The sequence below is a fragment of the Canis lupus genome, chromosome 11 (genome assembly GCF_003254725.2).
Source record: "Canis lupus dingo isolate Sandy chromosome 11, ASM325472v2, whole genome shotgun sequence".
In the NCBI taxonomy this organism is placed as follows: domain Eukaryota; kingdom Metazoa; phylum Chordata; class Mammalia; order Carnivora; family Canidae; genus Canis; species Canis lupus.
Window position 1 is genome coordinate 48,997,817 of NC_064253.1, and position 20,196 is coordinate 49,018,012.

The window sequence follows — 20,196 nt, forward strand, 5'->3', positions numbered from 1 at the left end:
TAGTATTTTCCTCTGGGAATTTCTAATGCTAGGTCTTCAAATTTACTCATCTTTTCTTCTGCAATGTCTAATCTGTAATTAATCCATCCTGTGTAGTTTTCATTTTAGATAACGTATATTGCATCTCAAACAGTTCAATTTAAATCTTTTTTAGATCTTCCATATCTCCCTTCAACTTCCTCCTGCTTTTTTCTTCCTTCCTGAGCATATATATTCATTATAAATATTTTAATGTCCTTGTCTACTGATTCTGTGATTCTTGCCATTTATAGGTCTATTTCTATTGACTCCTTTTTCTTCTGTTATGGATAAATTTTTCCTATCCCTTTAAATACCTGGTAATTTTTTATTGGATTCCAAACATATATTTACATTGTTGGATTGGAGTGGTTTTGATTTGTTGTTGTTATTATTTGCATAACTTTAAATATTTGAGGGCTCTGTTCAGGAGTACAGTTATATTACTTACTTGGAATCAATGTGATTCTTTTGAGGTCGATTATAATTTTGTTAGAGTGAGTCCAAAATGCCTTTAGTCTAAAATTCTACCCTACTATGGAGGCAATACTCTTCTAAGCACTCTACTCAATACTTTGTGTTAGATCATCTTTCATTCTGGCTGGTGGAAAAACAAACTATGCAAGAGCAAACTTATAAGTTGATGTCAGAGTATACAGAATAAATAGTATGTTCTAGTAGGGAAAAGTAGAGAGGGTTAAGCCTAGGCAATATATAGAGATATAGATGAATACACCAATTCACATGTATCCATAAATGATGACAAGGTTGGAGAATTATGAAGACCGAATGGGAGTCTCTAACACCAAGAATCTTTCCAATAATCAAATATCTGCTAATGTTCTACCCTCTGCTTTAGAAATATTTCTACCCATTCTAAATATCAAATAATAAGGTTGAAACCTTTTGGTCCATGGTAAGAAAACTCAAGCGTGCTAATTCTCACTCTGAAACAGATGAGAAAGTCTTAAAAATCTCTACAAGACCAGCCAAGTAACAGAAGTGGAACAAAGCAAAATAAAATGAAACAACAAAAAACCCAACAATACTTGGAAAATAATTGAGGACTAAAACTTAAGTATTCTAGCTCCTAATCTAGCACTCTGGAATGTACTTTGGGATGCATGGTGGCCACAAACCTTACAATACAGGTAGAGTATTGCAGGGTATTTTAAAAACCAAAACATCCAAATCCCCTGAGAATACTTTCTGATGAGAATTAGCATATCTGACATTTGGGCTACACTCTAGTTTTCGAGGACCTCCACCTGCTGTGATCACCAAAAAGGGAACAACAACAACAAAAAAAAACAACAAAATAAAACAAAAAATTCTCTTTGGTAGCTGGAGCAGTTATAATTTTTCCTGTTTAACAGATGAGGAAATCATGACTCAGAGAAGTTCATTAAGTGCTAAGATGTCTCAGCAAGTAGACTGGACTAGAACTAGCCTTCTGACATTGTGTTCTTGGCTCATGTAATGTCTGTGTCACACTATTTGAAATGCCTACCAGTAGACCAAGGTGAATACAGCACAAAGATTCTTGGCCCCCTGGTCATTCCAGAGTTTCTTTTTCCTAAGATATTCATTTGATGCTTCTTGAAAAAATAGAAAATGTTTTTTCAGATCCAAGTTCAAAGCCTGGATACTTCCAAGTTAGTGGTTTTTTTTTTTTTTGAAATAGTCATCAGATTTGATTTGAGGGGCACCTGGGTGGCTCAGTGGTTGAACTTCTGCCTTTGGCTCAGGTTGTGATTCCAGGGTCCCGGGATCGAGTCCCTTGTTGGGTTACCTGTGGGGAGCCTGCTTCTCCCTCTACCTATGTCTCTGCCTCTCTCTGTGTGTCTCTCATGAATAAACAAATAAAATCTTAAAAAAAAAAAAAAAAAAGATTTGATTTGAGAAGCATGGTGACTTAACTGGCAAGGAGATTCTCAAGTCCAGACACAAAGATTAGATGTAACACTTGGCACAGTTCTCCATGTGCATCTCCACAATGAGGTCAGTTGAGGAGGCATGAGAATTCCTATGATACTAAATCAATGTTAGCAGTATAACAAAAAAAAAAAATCTTAAAATTATAGTGACTTACAACAACATTCATTTGTTTTCTTATAGACCTGAGAGTAGCCTGGGCAAGTTCCACTTCACAGTGCAGGTCAGGTTCAGGTCAGCTCCACTCATCTTTTGTTTTCCTTGGACCAACAGCTACCTGGGATCTGTTCTTCTGGAAACAATGACATAGTGTGAGAGACAGGAGAAGAACCACACAATGTCTTCTTAAGCCTCTTCTCAGAACTGAACATTGTCGCAAACCAAAGGGATGGGGAAAGATACCCACAACCTTCATTTGGTAAGATGTTCTGCAGTCTCAAGACAAAAGCTGTGAATGTGTGATGGTAATTCATGGAAGGAGTGAAAAAAATGATCATATTAATCCAATCAACCTCACTATTTTATGTTTTATTTTGTAAAACAAGTTTGTAGTAATGATGACTATCAGGGCCAAAAAGGAAACAAGCCATTGGGACCATAGAAATACTGCCTTGAGTCCTGCTGCTACCTCTACTTAGGAACAACGAGAATTAATTTTTAAGCCTGCAGAACTCACTAGTGACTGGGTATCATATGTACTATGATTGTGTCATTTCCTCAATTAGAGTTACTTTGTACTAAAATCTCTACTGGAATCTTAAGGAAAATTATACAGTACAAATAATGGTGAATTTCTGGTAAAAGCAACTTGGAAAAAGCACATCTAATAAAATTTAACATTCATATTAAAATAAAGTCACCTATGAAGTCTGAGCCTGAATGTAAACTACTCTCCTATATTTTCCAAAACAAAGAACACACTCAGTCTTGGGTGCTTTATATTCACATCCATCAACTCATTGCTCCTCAGAACAAATTACCATATTATCTACTCCCACACAACCACCACCTAGGGAACAGACCAGCCCCCAGATTCACACAAACATGCAAGAGAATTCAAACACACAAAAAAAAAAAAAAAAAAATGGAAGAAAGGAGAGCCCTTGAATCCGAACTTCTTCTAATTAAATTGGACCAATTTCACCTTCTGCTTAAAAAATAACTACAACAAGAATCTAAAAATTGATAATCAATTTTTTTATTTCTAAATAATGAAGTGAGGGATCTTGATGTCTTGTTGACTCGAGGATGTTGACGCTAAAAATCATTCTTCCACATTGGGTATCAGAACTACTATAAATAGACACAATGTGCCCACATCCCTTAATTCCTATAATCCATGCCCATGTGTCTTGTATTAACTCTGCCTCTAGGAAGAAAACTTCTGCTCAACAAACATCATTGACATATCATGTTGCCACATAAAGTATCTAACCTTTGTCCCCTGAAAATTATTCCTACAGCCATAGCCCTGGTACAGGCCTCAATATCTCACTGTCTGCATTAACTCCTCCCTCCTCCTCCTCCTCTTCCTCCTCCTCCTCCTGGCTCTTTCCCCCTTCTTCTGCTCCCCTTCCCCCCCACCCCCGCAGCTTCCTCCTCCTCTTCCCCCCACCTTCCTTCTCCCTTCCTTCTCCTCTACCCTCCTCCTCTTCTCCCTCTTGCCTCCTCCTCCTCCCTTCCCCTTCTCCCTCCTCTTCTAAGTCTGAGTCACCTCTCTCACTGCCTGCTACTGCTGGGCCAATGCATCCATGAGATGCTTTGCAGCAAAGCTCATCCTCCTTGGAGATTCCACAGCATAACCTGCACTGCATAACAGTTTCCCCATTACGGCAATGAATCCAGGGCATCAGATTGTGGCAAAAGGGCCTGTACAACTCTTTTCCACATCCATTTCTTGTTCCTAGAATCATAAGGTGATTTCAGATACCTCAGTTCCAGACATCACTACTGATAACAGTTATGGTTGAAGCACTTAGTCCAGAAGTGGGTCTGCCCACAAGTGCAAAATATTTAGAAAGTCAAAAATAATCCCCCCAAGTTTTCACAGGCAGGTCGCTCAAGGCACATGTGGGAGACAGAATAGAAGAAAGCAGGTAAAGTATGTGCTTCTGAGTCTGGTGACTTGGGTTCAAGTCCAGGCCCTGCCACTGCCTCACTGTGTGAAACTGGGGGAGTGGCTGGACCGCTTGGTCCCCAGTTCGGTCATCTATAAAATGAGGTATTGTTTTTATATGAGATCTTTCATAAGATTTAAATGAGATCACTCCCAAAAAATGCTTTTAAGCACATGGCTTGGTACATAAATGCCGACAAATGCTTATTACTACATTTTTGCTGTTGTATGCAAATTCTCCACAAAACAATATTCCTTAAATTATCTTGTCTTTTCCTTCTAGAAGCAGACACATTAGATTCATAGTGGGTAAAAAGAGTGCCTAGAATGTAGATTAGTGCCTATCACATGGTCAACAAGTGACTGCTCCCCATTGATTTTTCCTTTCCTTCCTGTGCCATCAATTCACAATTTCCCATACTAAAAGAGAGGGAAAGAGATGTTAACAATCCAAAATGTTTTGATAATCCAAAAATAATGCATACTCAGCTTCTAGAAGTGCATTTCATATACTTTATTAGAAGAATATGTTCAATGTTCACAAAACTTGAATCAAAGTGATTTTTTCACTCAACCAATAGATGTTAATTAAGACTATGCCCTATGCTTCTCCCTCTGCCTGTGTCTCTGCCTCTCTCTCTCTCTCTACGATAAATAAATAAAATCTTAAAAAAAAAGGAGGGGGGGATCCCTGGGTGGCTCAGCAGTTTAGCATCTGCCTTCAGCCCAGGGCATGATCCTGGAGACCCAGGATTGAGTCCCACATCAGGCTCCCTACATGGAGCCTGCTTCTCCCTCTCCCTCTGCCTGTGTCTCTGCCTCTCTCTTTCTCTCTCTCTCTCATAAATAAATAAAATCTTAAAAAAAAAAAAAAGACTATGCCCTAGACCAGCCACTGCACTGTGTCTTCAGTACAGGGGAGAACACTGATCTCTGCCCTCATGGAGCTTAAATTCTAATGGTGGCAAGGAGGCCATTTCATGGCTTTTGCAGGCCTGCGCACTTTTGTGTGCCTCTTTCTCCATTAAAAAAAAAGATTAAAAATTATATTTTATGGCTGTGTTAACATAAAGATGAATTATTAACATTATATATCAAAACATTTCTTTGACCTAGAAATCCATTTTTTGTCTTTTGATTTTAAAAGAACTTAAAACATTTTTTGTGGATCTCTCAGAGTATTTTGAGCCCTAAGGACTACACCTGATGGAAAAGATAGTGACAGTAAAGTGAAGGTGGGAATAAAATATTCCAAGTGGCTTTTGAGATTTTTTTTTTGCTGAACCATTTGAAAGAAAGATGCAGACACTATGATATTTGGCTTCAAAATACTTCAGCAGGCATCTTCTAAACAAGCACATTTTCCTATGTATCTACAGTATCATTATCATACCTCAGAAAATTAACATTAATTCATGAAAGTACAGTATTTCAGCCTATATTATAGTTTCTCAGTTCCATATCATATAAATTTTGTATTTTATATTGATACTTCTACCTTGAACCAAAATTATATTACCAGATTTATTCATTCACATTATTTGCCACATTTGTCTTTAGATAACATCTGTGTTAAAATTTACTCTCTCATTTTTAAGGGTTAAAATGTTTATTTTGCTGAACTGCTAGTGATGCTTTATTGAGACACAAAGTTCTCTATCTTATATTCTTTAATTGTTATCCTTTGATAATTCTTTTCTTTCTCCCCAAAATCCTTAGCCCATACTTCTTTACAGGAGTGTTTTCATGCATCCAGTTGCCTAGACTAAAATATTTAAAAAGAGAATTGTCATATTTCATTTGCTGAATGTCATTTTATAAAGTGCATATGATATTTACTAAAGTTAGCAGGCAGATCTAATCATGCATCTTATCTATACCATACTGTCTTATCTACAGTGTAACCTTCAGAATAGACAGCAAATAAACTCAGAGCAAAACTTCCATATAAATGTGTGATTTATTTAATTTCTCACAACCTGGTGAAGGCAGGTTAGGAGATTAGCTAAAGTTGTTATCAGGCTAAAGATACAGGCTTAAATATCAATCCTTATACATCTACTCTACCTTACATCTTCTATGCTACTGTTCCAGCTGAAAACAGAGCTGGTAATAATACTGCTATATGATTAAATGAGATAACCTGTGTAAAGCATCTAACATATAAACTTTACACAATGTTTCCCACCCCCTTCCTTATCTCTTCCTTAATGTTCCACTAAGAGATCATCTCCAAGGATAATTCCCACAAGGAGAGCTATGCCTCCCCTAAAACTTTCATTCCTTCCACATAGAGAGGCCCACCTTGGGGTCTCATCAACAAGTAGCAAAATATAAGTAACAAGAGATAATTATAGAGACAGATATGTGCTTTATTTGAAACATATGAAACAAAATAATCAACATTTTCAGTAATGAAAAACATTTAATCAAGATTTCATTTGCTAAAGCAGGCAAGTGGGGCGCCTGGGTGGCTCAGCGGTTGAGTGTCTGCCTTTGGCTCAGGGCATGATCCTGGGATCCTGGATCGAGTCCTGCATCAGGCTCCCTGTGGGGAGCCTGCTTCTCCCTCTCCCTATGTCTCTGTCTCTCTCTCTCTCTCTCTGTGTCTCTCATGAATAAATAAATAAATAAATCTTTAAAAAAAAAAAAAAAAGTAAAGCAGGCAAGTAATACTTCAATCATCCAGAACAATGAAGAAGGAGAGTTGCAGTATGTGAATAAATGTCTTATCCTGACTAATTCAATCTAATGTATATAATACAGCAACATCTAAAAATATATGCTTCCACTTCTGACAAGATGGGAGTAGATACATTTTCCCCTACTCTCCCTGCTAAGTACAATTAAAAACTCTGGACATTATATATACAACAATTCAAGAAGACTCTGAAAGGTGGAAAGAAGAAGGACCAATTAAGGACAACAAAACTTGAGGGAGAACACGGTGGTGAGTTCCCTGGGTTTTCTTTTTGCCTTCAATATCCCCAACTGAAGAAGCTGGCACCCAGAAACATCAACAAGCATTAAAAAAATTAATTAGACTGGTCTCTCTGCCAAAGGAACAGATTAGGAGCAGACTAAGAATTTCAGATAATAATCACTCCAACACAGCTAAATACCAGGAGAAAAAAAAAAATCTATGGCTCACCCCCAGTCACATGTGCAGCAAAGAATAGGTGGAGAGCTCACAATTCCCCCCTTGGGAGCTGCAACAAGAGACTCCAACACTCTACCAAGGTGGTGTCAAAGAAGGTCAAGTAGGGAACTGGGACTTTCATCTCTGCTGCCAACAAATGAGGCCACTGCCTCTACCATCAAGCCCATCCCTGAATTTTAACATCTGAAACTCAAATAATGTAATCTACCATATTAACAGACTAAAGAAGAAAAAAAACACCTATTCATATCACTGATACAGAAAGAATTGATAAAATTCAATACCCATTAATGATTTAAAAAAAGAAACAAAAAACTTTCAGGAAAGTAGGAATAGAGGGGTACTTCTTCAACTTGATAAAGAGCAACTTGAAGAAAACCTGCAACTAACATTATACTTCACAATGAACAAGTGAATCTTTTCCTCCTAGAACTGAGAACAGTTCAAGGATGTCTACTCTTACTTAACCAACATTGTGTTGGAAGTTCTAGCCAGTGCACCAAGGCAAGAAAAAGAAGTAGATCAGAAAGATCAGAAAGAAATAAGAAAAGTACAGATCAGAAAGAAATAATAAAAGTGTCTTCAGATGACAAGACTGTCTACATAGAACATGTAAAGGAATCCATGAGGAAAAAAAATCATGGACAAATAAATGAGTTCAGCAAGGTTACAAAATACAAGGAAAATACACAAAATTCAATTATATTTCTGTATACTGGCAATGAGTATGTAGACACCAAAATTAAAAATTCAATACCATTCCCAATTGCTCAAAAAATGAAATATCTATATGTAAACCTAACAAAACACATGATGCAGTTGCTGAAAATTGTACAACCCTGATGGAAGAAAGATCTAAATAAATCAAGAGAAGAGTGTCTCAGTGGGTCAGTCCATGGAGCATATGACTCTTGATCCTGGAGTTATGGGTTCAAGCCCCACTTTGAGTGTAGAGATTACTTTAAAATAAAATCTTATAACAATGGCCACTTTCTTTAATCTCTTTCTTATAAAGGAAAATGCAATAATTGATTAATCTTTGTACTAATGTCATGCTTAGAATAAAGCTCATCACTCTTGGGAAATATATAAATAAAATTTTATATACACACACACACACATACACGCCTAAATAAAAAGACATACTGTATTCATGGATTGGAAGACTATGCATTGACAACTCTCAACAAACCAACATATAGGTTTAATACAATTCCTACAAAATCTCAGCGATATCTTTTGTAGATATAAACAAGCTTATTCTAAGATTTTTTTTTAATTACTTTTTTTTTTTTTTCAATTTATCTATGATAGTCATACAGAGAGAGAGAGAGAGGCAGAGACACAGGCAGAGGGAGAAGCAGGCTCCATGCACCGGGAGCCCGATGTGGGATTCGATCCCAGGTCTCCAGGATCGCGCCCTGGGCCAAAGGCAGGCGCCAAACCGCTGCGCCACCCAGGGATCCCCTAAGATTTATATAGAATGGCAAAGGAACTAAAAGAGTAAAATAATAAGTATGAAGAATCTGTTTACTGAATTTCAAGACTTATTGTTTAGCTCTAATAGTTAAGACTGTGATGATATCAGAGGAATAAACACACAGACTGATCAATCAAAACAGAGAATCCAGAAGTAGATTCATACAAATATGCCCAACTGATTTTTTTCAAGATTTTACTTTATTTATTTATTTATTTATTTATTTATTTATTTGAGAAAGAGATAGTGAAAGAGAGCATGAGCAGGGGCATCAGGAAGAAGCAGGTTCCCCTCTGACCAGGGACCCCATGTGGGGGGCTCAATCCCAGGACCCTGAGATCATGACCCAAGCCAAAGGCAGATGTTTAATCAACTGAGCCACCCAGGTACGCCCCCACACACATTTTTTTTTACAAAGCTACAAAAGCAACTCAATGGACTAAAGATTGCCTTTTAAGAAACAGTGCTCAAGCAATTGAACATTTATCAGCAAAAACAAGAAGAAATATACAATATGAATTCAAAATGCATCAGAGACTTACATGCAAACTGTAAAACTATAACATTTTTAGAAAGAAAAAAAAAACAGGAGAAAATATTTGGAAGGTAGCTCTAAAAATGAGTTCTCAGATTTGACTCCAAAGTATAATCCATAAAAGGAAACTTGATAAATTGGGCTTCATCCACATTATAAAACTTTAGCTCTATGAAAGACCCTGTCAAGAGAAAAGACAAGCCACAAACTGTGAGGAAATATTTGCAAACCACTTATCTGATAAAGGACAAATATATTATGAACTCTCAAATTTCTTTTTTTTTTTTTGAACTCTCAAATTTCAACAGAAAAACAATCCAATTTAGAAGACGCACAAAAGACATAAACAGACTCCACCACAGAAGATATACAGAGGGCAGATCAGTACGTGAAAAGATGTTCCACTATCGTTAGCCAATAGGGAGATGAAATTAAAACCAAGACGAATTATCACTACATGTCTATCAAAATAGCTAAAATTAAAAAAAAATAGTGACGATATTAAATATAGGTGAGGATGTAGGAAAACTGAATCATTCATACATTGCTGGTGTGCATGTAAAGTTGTACAGTCTCCCTGGAAAACAGTTTGGCAGTTTTGAAAAAAATACACAAACTTTCAAATACAGCAGCAACAGCACTCGTCTCCCAGAGAAATGAAGACTAAGGCTCACACAAAAATAAGTACATGAATGCTTATTACAGCTTTGTTTGTCATGGCAAAAACTGGAAACAACCTAGATGTCCTTTAATGGGTGAATGGTTAAAGAGATTTGCTCATCCCTATCATGGAATACTACACAGAAATAAAAAGGAACTATTGATAAATACAACAAACTGAATGAATGACAGAGAACTGTGCTGAGCAGGAAAAAAATAACCCCCAGAAGTTGCATACTGTGTGATTCCATTTACGTAACATTCTTAAAGTGACAAAATTATAGGAATGGAGAATAGCTTAGTGGTTGCTAGAAGTTAAGGAAGGAGTCGCTGTGGAAGGGAAGTCGTTAAGGAGTAACACATGGCATCCCTGTGATAATGGAAATGTTCTGTACCTTAACTGTATTCAACGTCCTTAGCCTGGTTAAGATACTGTCCTATAGTTTTGGGGAAAGGGCATCTGAGATCTCTCTAGACTACCTCTTACAAATGCATGGCAATCTGTAATTACCTTGAATTTAAAAGTTTCATTCCACACCCACATAATATGCATAGTTTGCCAAGAAGTCATGCCTCTCTATTCCTTATAACTCAGATGGTAATTAAGCTTGTGACCCTGAGCAGGGGCTCAAGGCTTCCCACCTAGGCTGCAATGTCCAAACTCATCAGCTTTCTGCCTGACAAACATTACTGTGAACTAATGCTACTGGAAATATAGGGAGTCTTGATTATCTGCAGAGCTCATTAAAAAGTACTTGTCAGCGGATGTGGCTATGTGGGTGGCTATTGTGATTTGATGCCATGTTTTGCTATGAGCTCCTGAACCAAATCAATTTCTCAACACTTTTTTCCTGCATCAGCTCCCATTCTAGCCCGGAACAGTGGCTGTCAACCATAGCTGAACATTACAATTGCCTGGAGAGTAACTGATTCAATCAGTTAGGGCTAGGATTCCAGCATTATTTAGAAGCTCACCAGGAGATCCACATGCAACCAGAGTTGAGAGCAAACAGGTCCAAACTAAACAGGCAAAAACCCACCTTCACATTGAAAAGAAAATGACCAATACTTCCAGTTTAAAAATTACAGCCAATACTGGTAAGGATGAGGAAGACCTCTATTCTCATTTCTTGCTGAAAAGAGAATAAAATAATTCCCTTCCAGAGGAGACACCAATGACCTGGGGTGAGCCAGAGGGAGGACTCAGAGATTGTTCTCCAGGCCTCCCCAGTCTCAGGGAGGACCAAAGTCAGCATTTACATGTGTGCTAAATTAGAAGCTTGACCCTCAGGCAGTGGGTTTTGAAGTATGAATGGGCCTTTTTCAGGGGAAAAACTCAGATGTGGGCATTTTGGTCTGTTACCTCAAAACCGAGCCCTGGGAAGAGAGCCACAGCAAGTCCTCATCCTCCTGAGCCCATTAAGAACTGTTCCTTGGTCTTATGGGTCTCAAGAACACCAAGACCCATTCACTTTTGGGGCTGGGTACTTGGGAGACCACTTCTCAGGTGGAAATCTTAAAAGTTGGAACACTAGATGTTGGATCCAAGCTGTTCACTCTTCCGGGAGAACCTGGAAGTTGTGAGTTGCTTCCCCATTGTATGTCACTGTGCTAGGGGTGGGGTTTATGGCAAAAGTGTATCTCAGCCTTTCCTACCCATTTCAGTGTGGGTATTTTCTTATTTACCCCATTTGTAGTTATTGCTCAGCTATTTTCTGGATTTCTTCTAGAGAGAATGTTCCATGTGTAGCTGTAGATTAAGTGTACCAGTGGGAGGAGGTGAGTTCAGTAGCCTCCCATGTTGCCATCTTGACCAGACATCTCCCCTTTTCATTTCTTAAAATCAGTAGTGTGGATCTCTGACCTTAAAACAAGTGGTACTTGGCCAGCTCTGCTGGCATTAGAACTCCTAGGATCTTTCTTTATTAATTCTCATAACTGCATGTGAATCTACAATTATCTCAAAAAATTCAATTAAGAAATGCATGGCTAGTAACAGAGTTCATTCATCAAGGCTGATCACCCTAACAGAATCATATATCAACTGTACAATGAAATTTATGCTATACCTCTTACACAGTTCACTCCATCTAACTTATTTTGCAGTACATTTTATTTTGGGGCTATTCATTTATGTGAAACTTTATTTTATTTCTTCAGCTATTGATTTTTGGTGTTTCTCTTCCCAAGTATGACTAGCTTTTTTGTTGTTTATTGCTAGTGATACTTGTATCTCCTTGCTATTATCATTTCATCACAAAAGAATTTTAAAATTTGCAATAAAATAGCTTTCCAAATAAGGAAAAAAGTGAATATAGCTTATTAGAAATAGACATGACGGGGCACCTGGATGGCTCAGTGGGTTAAGTATCTGCCTTCAGCTTAGGTCATGATCTCAGGGTCCTGGGATCAAGCCCAATGTCTAGCTCCCTGCTTAGCAGGGAGCCTGCTTCTCCCTCTCCCTCTGCTGCTACCCCTGCTTGTGCTAACTCTCTTTCTCTTGTCAAATAAATAAAATCTTTAAAAAAAAATAGGTATGAAAATTCTTGCCCAGGGGATATGTGGTCATTCATTTTAACAGTGCCAAGCACTAGCCTATGTACTAAAGATACAGTAGTAAGTTATCTAAACAGGTAAATAAGTATATAATGTTACCCAATACTAATAAATATCATAAAGAATACTGCATCTGGGTAATTATTGATAGAGAATGATGGTGACTCTAAGTAGATAGGGTGGTAGTCCAAACAGCTTGTCTGAAGAGATGACATACAAGCAGAGATTTATATTACACTGGAGACAATATATGGTATTAGCTCATAGTCATCAAGACAAAACCAATGCTGGCTCTTCTGAGACAAATGCTTATTAATTCTTGATTCCCAAAAGAATTAATAGAGAAATGGGTTATCAGCCAAACTTCTTTGTCTTTCAATCCAAAGGCTGAGACATTTGGTTACAAAATGAAAAGGCACCAAATACTTAATACCCTCTTACTTCATTGTCCTTTCTTTTGATATTTTTTAAAAGCTTTTCTAGCTCTAAGAGAAAAAAAACACCATTTTAATGAGCATTGCAATTAATAGATTCAATCCTCGGAAACTAACACCCTTTGAGCTGCTGTGATGTTGACCTTTTCCTGATTTGAGGTCAATAAAGTTATGGTGTTTGTGTCTCCCAGGGAAAATCCCTGCATGTAAAATCATTTGACTCACTCTGGCTTCCCCAAATCCTCCTCAGAAGCTCAATCTGGAGATCAGAGTCGGCTACTCCTTTTCAATTAATTCTCTTTCAGACTTGATCATTGTCCTTGTCTTCATTTATGTCAAATAGTGCTCCCTGTGGAGACAGGCAGCTGGTTATTCTGAGCTCACTCAGATAATCCTTATTAAAATAACCACTTCCCTTGCACAAATCCATCTATCACCTTCACCTTGACAGGCCCATCAGCCTCATGCCTGCTGCCATTTCTGGGTAGGCCTCCTCCCCACCCACCTTGAAACACCGCACCAGTAGCTGCAGGACAATTTTGTAAGGTGCAAACTGCATGGGGAGGTTTTGAGCTATTTGCTTCTTTAAAAGTTTAATTCAGGGATCCCTGGGTGGCGCAGCGGTTTAGCACCTGCCTTTGGCCCAGGGCGTGATCCTGGAGACCCGGGATCGAATCCCATGTCGGGCTCCCGGTGCATGGAGCCTGCTTCTCCCTCTGCCTGTGTCTCTGCCTCTCTCTCTCTCTCTGTGTGACTATCATAAATAAATAAAAAAAAAATTTAAAAAAAAAAAAAAAAAAAAAAAAAAAAAAAAAAAAAAAAAAAAAAAAAGTTTAATTCAATTTAGGAAATGGTAACTGAACAAATATTATAGCTTCTGGAAAAACAGGTATGGGATCCTAGAATCCCATGTTAAATGAGAATAATGACTTTGCCTAAAAGGTTTCATTGGAGACAAATTTCCTCTCACGGAAATTTGGATAAGGAATATTATTGCTAGAGCTGTGACTATTGCTACCACAACTATAATCACCAGCCAGCATGTTGGGGGAATTTTAGACTTAGGAAGAGCTACAGATACCCTGAAAGTGAAACATCTAGATGTAATAAGTAGGCCATGCCAACTGGTACAACTTTGCCCCACTGGGGAATGTAACCCTGGAGAATTCTACTTTGGAAATTGGAATGTCTATGAAATTTGGTTACCAAGTCAGTAAAAATTTCAACATTTGCTCATTTCCTAAATAAGGTTCCTTCTGACCAACTGTGACTAAACAGTCTATAGATAGAGATCCCAGGCTGTAGTAGGGGTGGTGTCTGTTCTCTTGATTTTCTCCAATCTATCATCCATACCCTAGCCTCCGGCACATCACTCTGTAGCATAAATGTATTTTTGTCATCTTGTTTTGATAATCATTCAATGGTTTCCATTGCAATAAATAGCAAGTTCAGAATCTCTAATGTGGCTTATGAAGCCTAAATAATTTCTCTTTCCAGCTTCCTCTCTCATCATTGTCAATATGTAGCTATCTTGTGTATAAATGGCACATTTTTCCATGAAGTTGGGTTTTTTCACCTCAGATTATTCGTTCTGCCCAGTTCCTTCACCCCTTCACTAAATTAACTCCTTTCTATCCTTCAGATTGCAATTTAGATTTTACTTTCTCTGGAACACCTTCTTTAGCCCTTAAATTACATTGCAAATCTCTCCAACATGCTCCCACAGAATCTCTTACCTTTTCCATAAATGGTACTTACAACACTGTGTTATTATTACTAATTTATCCATACTCCCTCACCAATCTGTAAATTTCTTGTGGGAAGATATGCATCTTGTCTTTCTTGACATTCACAGAACAAAACAGGATCTCTTTAACATGAATGTTAACATTCATGAATCATATGAATGTTAACATACATGAATGTATGAAAAGAGCCTTGTCACCAAGAGGCAGGAAATCTGCATTCAAGTCAATGCCTCACTATTTAACCTTGATTATAAGCAAACCATAAACTCCCTGTAGAGGAAAATATAGAAGTAGAAACATGATCCTCTGTCTGCATAAACCAGGTGGTTTGACTGGACAATGCTTCTATGGTCCTGTCAACACTACAATCAATAGCTTCATATGCAAAAAAAAAAAAAAAAAAAAAATAGCTTCATATGCAAGATTGCAAAGTACATTGGGTTGCTCTAAAAATACATGCAAGACGAGCATCCAGGTGCACTCTGAAGAAGAGGAAATATGAACAGTCTCTATAAACGCACAGATTCAAAAAAACCTCTCTTCTAATTGTTATGGTAAGGAGGGAATAACTCAAAGGTGTAGTATAGAAACATGAACACTTGGCCAGCATATGCCCCAGCTCAGCTCTCTAAAATTCAAGTGTCATTAAACACTTGCCTTAATTAGGCAGGACTATGACCTTTATTGACTGGAATTTATTTATTAATTTTTAGCATGGCTTTCAGTTGTCATTCTGGCTGTTAATTGGGCCCCTGTCCCTAAGTGAAAAATGTTCACATGTGCAGAATTTGAGCATTTTCCAGCACTAACCTCCATTTCGCCTCCATCATGTTCAGGCAAGGGCAGGATCCTCTCTGTTTTAGCAGAGCCTTGACCGTGTTTTAGCTGGCATGCAAATGTAGAGTGTGATCCATCATGTTTTATTTAATAGAGTCGCTGAGAGAAGGGAAAAAGGAAATTGTTGTGAATTAAATGTCCTTGTCGTTTCAGGCAAGAAGATAAAAGTTCTGATTGATTGCCGAGATGGCTGAAAATGGAAGTATTAACGCAAAACAATGATTTTGTTATGTTTCTATTCTCTGGAGTGTTGCAAATGGCAGAGAACATTTTATTCTGGAAACAGATTGAGAAGGACTTTCTCCCTTGCCAGAACACACAGATTTGGTGAAATCAGGAAGAAGAAGGTAAAAAAACAAAACAAAACAAAAAAAAAAAAAAACAAGAAATAGAGCCTTGGGATCTACATCCCAATCCTGGCCGTGGTATGTTCCCTTGGTGGCCTTGGACAAGTCATTCACTGCCCTAACTTCAAATTCCTTAAGCTTTGAAGATTTGGCTAGATATGAGATCTAAGATCTCTTCACTGCCTATACTGCCATACAATTCTTTCTCCTAAATTAATCCAAGCAATAATTCTTAAGTAGATGCCATCCCCTGGAGGATGCCACTGACCTACTCTGCCTACTAGAACCTTAAATAAAATTATCAGGAGAGATTCCATCAAGTAATGCCATTTCTTATCAGAAAGGGAGACAGAACATAGACTCCTAACTCTGGGAAACGAACTAGGGGTGGTGGAAGGGGAGGAGGGCAGGGGGTGGGGGTGACTGGGTGACGGGCACTGAGGGGGGCACTTGACAGGATGAGCACTGGGTGTTATTCTGTATGTTGGTAAATTGAACACCAATAAAAAATAAATTTATTTTAAAAATAAATAAATAATTTAAAAAGTTATGCCATTTCTTTTCAACAATATATAAAGAAACTATTCCACTAAGAATGTGATTGTAACAAAAGAAAATATAAGGCTTTAAATGACCCCACTCAATGAATTAAACTTGACAATTTACCAGAGTTAACCTAAGGACAATTACAAACACAATGAACCACATGTAATAAGCAGTATGTTTTTGGTGTTAGCTTCTACTTCCTCCTCACTTAAAAAAGGGGGAACATCCTTAGTTGAGTCAGATAATGAAAACAGCTCTGTCATGGTCTGCTCCAGATCCTCCTTTTTCCCCCATTTCCTGAATCTGCAACTTTCCCTGATTCTATGAATCTCTGGGTTCATACTGTTCCATTTGCCATGTTCACAGACAGAGGCGTTGGCTCGTTGATAGGTCCAGCAGTTAAAAACCCTCAGAGAACATTCCCAGCACTTGGCTACAACTGGCCAAGGTTCAGAGTTTAAGGTGAATGTCTTTATCTACTACGTTTCTTTATCTTCCTCAGAAACTACTATTCAGACTTGGGCATTGCTGAAAACTAACAGGGGTTTGATTTTCTTTTCTGCAGAGCACCCGGATGCTTACCCCAGATGGTTACCTCAGATGGTTACCCCAGAAATGGCTCCTGTCATCTCACTCTGTGGTTCCTGCTCTAGTGTGTGTGTGTGAGAGAGAGAGAGGCAGAGACAGAGACAGAGACAGAGATCCATAGAGAGAGACAGAGATATGAGCACAGAGAAAGCTGTTAAGAAACAACTACCAGACTCTCTAGCTCAAAACAGAGTGTGTCTGATCTCGGACTGTGCAACATTATCCACTGGATCAAAACTCGAATTCAATATAACACAGATTTTTTTTAAAGATTTTGTTTATTTATTCATGAGAGACAGAGAGGGTGGGGGGCGGGGGGCAGAGACACAGGCAGAGGGAGAAGCAGGCTCCATGCAGGGAGCCCGACCTGGGACTCGATCCCCGGGACTCCAGGATCACGCCCTGGGCCAAAGGCAGGCACCAAACTGCTGAGCCACCCAGGGATCCCCAACACAGATTTTTAAATAGAATTTAGGTATTAGTCTTCAAACAAACACCATACCCCTTTCAGAACTCACTCCAACAAAGACGGGCACTTTTAAAGTGTTCACAAAATGTTCTTTTAGTTTACATGGGCTTCAGGCTCTTTTTTGTTAAATATCTGATTCTTAAAACACTAGCACAGCTTACATCCGGCAAAACTTGAAGGATAATTCTGTCCGGATCACAAGAGATATGGACTTGACTATCGCTTTTGCTCAAAACAATTACTTCATAACTTATATGATGCAATATCCATGCTTAACACCAGACCTCCCAGCAAGCACTGGTTTTCACTACCGCTTTCATGGCTTTATTTTATTCAAAAGTTGTTTCTGAACGCAGGAAGTCAAGTATAGAGTGATGAAATCTGGTGTTATGGGTGGAATTGATGAAGTCAAATCTCTGCACTTGGTCAAATGGCTTTCAGATAACAACAATCTGATCATTCTCTCAGGCCACCGGGGCATAGCCACACACTCGGTGTGAGGGATTCCCTAGCAGAGAAAATTAACAAATGCAACTCAAATGAACTTCACTTCTTAGAGTATAGAGTTAATGAGCCTGAAACGTGTGAGATTAGTTTAGGAGCGTGAGCTCGGGCGGGCTCCAAAGCAACACACTGCATCCCAAACATGAGGGAATCTAGGTCGTTTGTCATAAGGAGGAGCGGGAGCAAGAGAATCAATAGTCCGTATACACCCATCATCCTTGGATGAAAGGCAGCTAAAAATGCACAGGGAGAGTTTCAAAAGATATCACAGCTAGATGCTTTATAGAAATGGGTGAAGCATTTCCAGATGTACTGAGTGAGTTTGGAGGACACGCATAGATTTATATTAGTAAATTTATATTTGTATCTATATTACAGTCTTTATATGAGACTCTTTATAGTTAGCCTTCAATACCCTCATCGTTCCACAATTCAGCCTGCAAGTCCATTATCCTGTCCTGCTACTTTAAAAATATTTAAAAGGGGAGACATATTTTAAATAAAATATTTCAAAGGGAAAATAAAGATAAAAACATAATTATGAAGAAAATGCAATCCTACCTAAATCTCTTTGAAGAAACTTCTAATTCTTTGGCCAGTCTCTCAAGTCAGACTATGGGCTGAATGATATTGACTTTGATGATCCTGAAGCCAAATGTTACTGTTTCAACTTGGATGAATAATGTAACCTTTCTGTGCTTCAGTTTCTTCCACTGAAAAAAATTGAAATAAAAATAGCACCTACCTCATAGAGTCAGTTTACTGTGTGCCTGGGACTTGATGCATTTGTTTGTTTAAATATTTGACTTGTTTATTCATTAGAGACACAGAGACACAGGCAGAGGGAGAAGCAGGCTTTCCACAGGGAGCCCAAAGAGGGACTTGATCCCACGACCCTAGGATCATGACATGAGCCAAAGGCAGAAGCTCAACCACTGAGCCACTCAGGTGTCCTGCATTTGTTTTTATTATTTCAAAATATGTATTATTTTCAAAATGGAATGAAGTTAGATCTCTTCTTTATGCCATACCAAAAAATAATGATGATTAAAGGATTTAAATAATAATGAAGACCCCAAAAAATTCCCTCACAAAGTATACAAAGTTTCAGTTACATAAGAATGAGTCCTAGAAATCTACTGCACAGCATATGGCCTGAAGTTAACAATACTGTACTACAGATTCAAAAATTGCTATAGGTAGGGGCACCTGAGTGGCTCAGTGAGCTATGCAACCAACTCTTGATCTCAGCTCAGGTCTTGATAAATAAATAAAATCTTTTAAAAAAGAAATACATGTTTCTTTTTTAAATGCTCACCTGACTCATAATCAAAGTCATAAAAATTAAAACAACATTGAGATTAGTAACATCTGGTTGTGTCAATGTGAATGTGAATGTGAATCTGGTCTGGGAGATGGGAAACTGGATTTAAGAACGAGGAAATGAAACAGAAAATATTGAGAATGGGATCAATGGGGAAAAACTAAAGGGAACAGGGAGAAAAGTTTGGTACATCCAAACTGGAGACAGCCTAGACAGCCTTTGGATCTTGGCATGAAATGAATCTGGGTCTGAATCTTCTCTCTGATTATCACTGTTACATACCCTTGGCAAGTTACTGGCTTTCGTGATTCCTAGCTTCTTCATCTATAATGTAAAATACAGACATGAGATTGAGCAAAAGACTATACTTGGTTTGGTCAACCCCATCCCACCTACACCCAGCTTCCAGGGTTAGTAAAACCATTTTTACTGATTTATGCAATTCTCCCCGCAGCTGCTGGTCATGCAGAAACCATCCCGTCCTTGAAGAGCAGGCCAGGCCTCCTTGATCCTCATGCTCCATCAATAAAACTGTCAGCAAGAAAAAAAGAAAAAAAAAAAAAAAAAAAACAGCAGACTCCTGAGGTTAAAAGCAAAATGGACATGAAGAGACTTTCAGATCTTGGTCCGAGCTGTCTGTGCCAGCAACCAGGGAACAATCCCTTCTTGACCAAGGAGTGAAGCAAATGCAGTCAATTTTGCTAACCACTTTTTTTCCTAGGGAGTGCAGTATGGATGATACCCACATTTGGTCCATGGTTATTTTATGTAGTTTGCTTTTCAGTGGTGGCTTTGTATTTGATTTTTTAAAAATGTGGTCACTCTTTATGTAGTTTATGTGCATTTATGAAGTGTAAAGGAATAGTCCCTCCTGCTGCCATAGCATTCTGAAACCCTCTCCATTATTCCAGACATGGAAAGAACATCGTGACAGTAAAT

The 20,196-nt window shown here is 38.3% G+C and overlaps 1 long non-coding RNA gene across 1 annotated transcript in view; it reads right to left on the reverse strand.

The window, feature by feature from the left end:
• Nucleotides 1-2,110: 2,110 nt before the first annotated feature.
• LOC112650530 (uncharacterized) overlaps nt 2,111-20,196 on the reverse strand; it is a 119,104-nt gene continuing 101,018 nt past the window's right edge. Inside the window, exons 4-6 of the long non-coding RNA XR_003130257.3 lie at nt 15,453-15,578; nt 13,120-13,243; nt 2,111-2,245 (exon numbers count right to left, since the gene is read on the reverse strand). This is a non-coding gene — a long non-coding RNA (uncharacterized LOC112650530). The remainder of the gene's footprint in view (nt 2,246-13,119; nt 13,244-15,452; nt 15,579-20,196) is intronic.